Below are 6,864 nucleotides of genomic sequence, written 5' to 3'. Positions count from 1 at the left end.
AAAAAAAAAAAAAAAAAAAAAGCTAACATACATGGGTTATCTATTAAGTGCTTTACAAATGGCAACTCTTAATCCTCAGAACAACTCCATGCAAGAGACGTATTATCACCAATTTACAGAGGAGGAAACAGACACGAGAGAGTTCCATAGGTAGCAAAGGGGCAGATTAGTCTAGTTCCACGCTCCCAACCACAATGCCATACAGTTTGCTGAAACAGAATCTCTGGAAACGGGACACAGGAGTGGTCTGTATTTAGAAACATTTCTGGGGGCATTTTTGCGTACTGTATATGAAATCTTGAGAACCGAAGTTTCACTGAATCTCCAGTTTGTTCTTTGAAGCTCAGGAAAACCTTAATATTTGCTCTACTATTTTTTTTTTAACATCTCCAAGTATCCATGTTTAAGTAAATGTATTAGTTTCAGACTATTCTTGGTAGTATTTTGTTAAACATAGGTAACAACTTACTGCACAGTTTGTCATTTCAAGAGGTAAAGCATATGACTGCACATGAAACCGGCTGGCATTGTCTAATATGTTGACAATAATTACCTAACAATTATTGACATTGTTACATCCTACTGTCAACAGGAATAACATGTCTCTTTTTCCCTGTGTTTATGACTGGACACATTTGCCTACTGAGATCCATAAACAATAGTGAAATAAATCAATCCTATGGCCAGTGCAGTAGCATGCATGACTCCATGGTGGCAGTTTGCCTTGCTGGCTGAGAGGAGGTGGTACTCTGACACGTCTCGGCTCTGCACTCCTCAGCCTAGTAAAGATACGGCCTTTTGATGCATGGGATGTACCAGAGAGCTCAGACGTTATTGTCTACCGACCTTTGTGGATGGTCTCAAGAACTTATGGGGTGGAAGGGAAATGAAGTCATAGAAGTATTTAAAAAAAAGAAAGAAAATAAATAAGTCCAGTTCTCATTTGAAAAATAGACACATGTTGAATATCCAAGGCCTTTAGATCACAGGAGATAACATTAAACAAACTCCTTTCTGTTAACAAGAAATTGTGTTTTACTGTCACAGATCTCCACCCAGATTGGCCCTTGAATTTGCATTATTCACACAGTGAGACTGGTTTCACCTGTTTGCAATTGTTTAACTATTAGTCATCAGTTCAGAGGTTGCTTAAGCTGATTTCGCCAGCAGTTTATCTTATATACATTTTATTTATTTATATATTCATATATTTTTGAGACAAGAGTCTCAATCTGTCGCCCAGGCTGGAGTGCAGTGGCACCATCTCGGGTCACTGTAACCTCCAGCTCCCAGGTTCAAGCAATTCTCCTGCCTCAGCCTCCCAAGTAGCTGGGATTACAGGTGTGCACCACCATGCCAGGCTAATTTTTTTTTTTTTTTTGTACTTTTGTAGTAGAGACGGGGTTTCACCACATCAGCTAGTCTGGTCTCTAACTCCTGACCTCAGGTGATCTGCCTGCCTCGGCCTCCAAAAGTGCTGGGATAACAGGCATGAGCCACTGCACCTGGCCCTTATACACATTTAAAAATTACACATTAGAAATCAACAAAGGTGACACACCTGTTATATATTGTCAAAGGAGAAAAAAGATCTAAAAACAATTTGGAAGAGAAGTGAGGCCATTACACCAGGGAGAACTAACATCTTAGTCTTTTTTATGAAAAGAAAGAAAAATAAATATATGGGGTGGAGGATTTGTTATCAGGTTTAGAAACAAGAAAGAAAGAGAAAAGGAAGGAAGGAAGGAAGGAAGGAAGGAAGGAAGGAAGAAAGAAAGAAAGAAAGAAAGAAGAAAGAAAGAAAGAAAGGAAAGAAAGGAAGGAAGAAAGAAAGAAAGAAAGAAAGAAAGAAAGAAAGAAAGAAAGAAAGAAAGAAAGAAAGAAGGAAAGAGAGAGATACCCAATTAAGTTTGAATTTCAGATAAACAAGGAATAATTTCTTAGTATAAGTATGTCCCTTAGTATAAGTATATCCCTGAGATATACTTATGGTGAAAAATTATTTACTATTTATCTGAAATTCAAATTTAAGTGAGTGTCCTGTATTCTCTCTGGCAACCCTACTTAAGTAGTGCCTTTTTAATCTAAGTTTGAAAAAAATCCTTTTAGAAAACAGATGTCTTCAGGAAACTGGGTCATGGATTCAACAGCATAAATACTTGCCAATTACGTTGCACAGTGTCATGGGATTATATATTTATTAAATATAAATAAACTAGCAATAGTAGTGACTGAAACTTACTTTGATTTGAAAACCCATCCATTTTATTTATCTTTTTTTTTTTTTTTTTTGAGACAAAGTTTTGCTCTGTTTCCCAGGCTGGGGTGCCATGAAGCAATCTCAGTTCACTGCAACTTCTACCTCCCTGACTCGTGCAATTCTCCTGCCTCAGCTTCCTGAGTAGCTGGGATTACAGGTGCCACCACTACACCTGCCTAATTTTTGTATTTTTAGTAGAGAGGGGGTTTCACCATGTCGGCCAGGCTGGTCTTGAACTCCTGACCTCAGATGATCCAACACCTGAGATAAACTGACTGGGCTTCTGCTCCCTGCAACAAAAGGAGCCTGATTACTACAGCTCTGTACCTTCAGGCAAATAAAACAACTCAGATTCTCAAGTTGGAATCTTTACCATCCTGATTTGAGAAGCAATAAAGAATCAAATCACTAGACAATATGTACTCACAGTTATCAAATGCTGCCTTTACAGAGCTATTAGTTGCCTTAGGGAAACAAGGCAAAAAGTCATTAAGTGGGTGAAATGTTTGCATTTCTGTTCACATCTGCTGCAAAGAGCTGACACTAGTTTAAAACCTATAGACTGGAAGCAAACTGCTTTCCAGTCTGAGTATTATGCGTTATTCAGCCATTAGCAACATTGTTTTTTCTTTTTTTTTAACTTTACAAGAGATTTAAATAAAACTTTCTTTACCCTGAGTGGATTTCATGTTTGGGTCAACACTGGCCTTTTATTACCTACATAGTCCTCAAAGAGCAGCAATTAATTTCAAGTGTCTGAGGAGGAAATGAGTTCTCACAATTATATTTTGAAAGTGTTTTTGAAATTATCCATGGTATATTAAGGGAGATTTATCTGCTGGCTAATGGAAATTTAAACCTAGCATTCAAGAGAGAGGTTAGGACTATAGGTATAGAGACTGGGAAGTCATTAGCATATAGGTGATAATTAAAGCTGGAGGTAATTAAAACAAGTGGGAAGGGGGATTGTGTACAGTGAAAAGACAAGAAGACAAAGGTTACTATCTAGGGACTTTTCCCCAAATCCACCATCATCAGATTCACTTGTGGAACCTGTTGTTCTCAGGTCCTACCTTGGACCTATTGAGCCTAGAAGGTTGAGGCAAGGGAGACCCCAGGAGTCTGCATTTTGAAAAAGCATCCTAGGTGATCCTTATGCAACCCCACAGAGCCAAGGGTATATTTGCCTCAGTCAAAAAAAAAGGATATCAAAAAAAGAAACGTATGAGTTGCCTCCTGGATGGTGGCTGCTGTTGGTTAAAGCTACATCTGCACAACTATCAGTGGTTCCTGGCACACAGGACTCAAGAACTGCAATATTCTTGAGGCCACTGGGACCTCCAAACATCAGAAATTAGTTAAAAATACTTAAATGGAATTGGTCACAGCCTTGGTTCCTTGTCTCTGCACTGAACTCTCCCATCACCCTACTATGAACTACCTAGAGTATACAAGGATCATTTGTGAATTGCCATAGTGGATTCTTCTGGGGATTTCTTGGTAGGGTTTTTTCCTTGACTTAGTCACAGCAGTGGGTTGAAGGTAGAGGATCCGAGGTGGTGGCCAACTCAGAGGCTATGTAAAGTAAAAGAACATGACTCAACAATGAGTGATACATTGTCACTAAGTGCCCTGTGCCCAGCTTGCCCTTTGTACCAAGGCCTCCTTTGTGCCCTCTGCCAGTAGGTTGAGGAAGCCATAATCATACAGGTCAGAACTCAAGCACTATGAGACATTTGGGAGTACTGGCAGGTCATAGACCTCTGAACCCAAAGTTACCTTTCTAGAGGTTGGTGAGGGGGATTGCACTGGCCATTGGCTACTGGGGCTGCCTGGAAGTTCCAGAATGTGGCCCCAGATGCACTCCAGGGGGTTGGGAAGGTATGCCCGGAGGGTTTATTTGAAGAGGGCAAGCTGTGTGCCACCAGAAAGAATAACTCTTACGCCTAACAGCTGCAACTGGTCTGGCACAGACCAGGAGGCAATGAGTCAGGTCAAACCAGTTCTAATAGTGCTTGCTTCCAGTGGTGCTTGGCAGTCAATCCTATAAGATGCTTTGATCTTTTTAACTGGTGACTATTTCGTAAAGAACTATTTTTATAATATATGGTATTTTTGCTTAAGTAATTTCATCTTCAGCTCACGATGAATTTGAAGAAGTGACTTTTCACAGAACTGGATGTTGCTCAGGAGTGACAGGTTGCTAACATGTAGGAGTGGGGTGGAGTTTCTTGGCATGGAGCATGTTTCTGTAGGGGATTGATTATGGGTAGCTGTGAAGATCCTAGAATTGCTATAAATGTATATGGGGTTATTTTGAAATAAAAATGCTTATAACTTGTTGTCAGCATTGAACAATTGGGGCTGTTAAGTGCAAGTTTACATCATTGGGATAAAATGTATATGTTCTCTCCCTTTACCCTCCCAAGGGAGCAGATGTAAATCTTACCTGAAGAGTAACTTGCACTTTCCTTCTGGAGGGCGGGGTAAGCAAGCCTTGGGCAGCTTTACTGTGAGCCTTGGTAATAGCTATTTCATATATTGTGAGGGGCAGCTGCTTCAAACGGTTTTGCCTTCAGAGAAAAGCACCGGAGAGAGACAATAAAGCATGAAGTGGGTGTGTGTGCAAGCACGCTTACAAATGTGGCACGCATAAATGTTTATGCTTATTTCTCCTTGTTATACACACTCATTGTAAATATTTCCAAGATCATAGAAATATAAACCCATCTTCTACAGACAAGCAGGATTAACAGCTTAAATATTCTTGAAATTTTAGATACACAATCACATGGATGATCAAGAAACTGCTCTCCATAAAAGGTTAGGGATCATACAAATCCCTGAGAAAACACATTTCCTGTGGGAGGGATGAGATAAATGCTTGTAATAAGATGTATTAACCATCCTCAGAGACAGATCCAAACAGGCAAAAATCAACAGCAAACTGGGACGCGACTGCTGGGGTAGCTAGACGTCACCCTTGTATGCACACCAGAAGCCAAGAGATTTACCGAGCTCCCAGATGCAGGCACATCCTTCCTTTCTTTAAATCCGATTTTCTTGCCATCTGTTCCTTTACTCCAGCCTTGGCTGTAAACAAAGTTTATGCACAGCGATGCGTTGTGTTGCCAGGCAGCTCTCCTCGCTCCTCTGCAGCAAAGTCAGTTCTGGAGTGAAATCTGTGGGCTTCATCATTATCCATTTTCTCTAATAATATAAATTGTGAGAGAATAGAAATTGGTCTTATAAATTGGATTTTCAACTTCATTTGGGGAACATGGTATGACACACACTGTCTGGTTTTGAAAATTCTGTAAGGAAACATCTAAATGAGTTGGGAGGATTTAAGTTGTAGAAAAGGATTTCCCTGGCCCTCAAGAACGGTAAGGACATTGTGAAGGGGGCAGTCTCAAGGGCCACGGTAAATCGGTCAAGGAGAAACTGACGCAGCAGCTGCAGTGCGAAGGAACTTGCTGCCTCCAAGGTTGCAATTTGACATGGGGCGGGGTACGCGGTGGGGTGGAGGCAGGAGGAGTGCAAGATGACTTAGAGATGTGTGTCTAGGAAGTGAGCTGGTGGCCCTGAGAATGTACTAGCAGCTGTGAGGAGGGATTAGCTGACCTTTGGCCTCAAGCTATATAATATTTATCATGCACTCTTCCTGGGAGAAGCTTAGAGCGGGACACATCTTTGAATGGATTCGGTTAATCCTTTTACTGTCCTATGAGTAATCAGAGAAGTAGAGAGAAGCAAACAGAAAAAAAAAATTCCACATTTAAAGGGGTCACTGCCATGGCAAAGCAGAAAATAACATTCACTCTGCTAAGCAACAACAGGAAAAGTCAACCTTGTGATCCTTGCCCACCGATTCTCAGAGTCCAGGCAGTGGCAGAAGCGGGCAGAATTCCCTCAGAGTGTGCATTCTGATCACTGCAGGTAACTGTTCATTCAGTCCCCACCACGGTGGGGGAAAGGGACTTGCCTGTTTAGGGGAACCCATGGTAACGGGACAAGCTTTTGCCATTGCAGCTGGGACTGATGACATATAGGGATGATTAAGCAAAGAGGTGAATACATTGAGCATAATGAGAGTCACATTTCTTGCTGTCAGAAGGGAATTACAAATACTGAAAGGGGAATGGCTTGAACAAGCCCTGTGCTATTAGATTGGAGGAAGAGGAACCAATGTGAACTCATAGCTTTATGTAGACATTGACGTAGATGTTGACGTAGGCACCAATGTGTGCAGATGTTTATGTGTGTGTGCATATTCCCTGATCTGTGATTTTGCTTTCCTCAATTTCAGTTACCTGAGGTCAGCCTTGGTCCAAAAACATTACATGGACAATTCTGGAAATAAACAATTCATGAGTTTTAAATTGTGTGCCATCCTGCTCTGTCCTGCCTAGGATTTGAATCCTCCCTTTGTTCAACATACCCACGCTGTCTACGCTCTTGCCATTATTCACTTAGTAGCTGTGTTGGTTTTCAGATCAACTGTCGGGTCTCACAGTGCTTGTGTTGAAGTAACCCTCATTTTACTTAATAATAACCCCAAAGCACAAGAGTAGCAATGCTGGCAGTTCGGATATGCCAAAGAG

Source organism: Mandrillus leucophaeus, unplaced genomic scaffold, assembly GCF_000951045.1.
Source record: "Mandrillus leucophaeus isolate KB7577 unplaced genomic scaffold, Mleu.le_1.0 Scaffold226, whole genome shotgun sequence".
NCBI lineage: Eukaryota > Metazoa > Chordata > Mammalia > Primates > Cercopithecidae > Mandrillus > Mandrillus leucophaeus.
The sequence above is the reverse complement of the archived record's forward strand: the minus strand, read 5'-3'. Positions refer to the sequence as shown.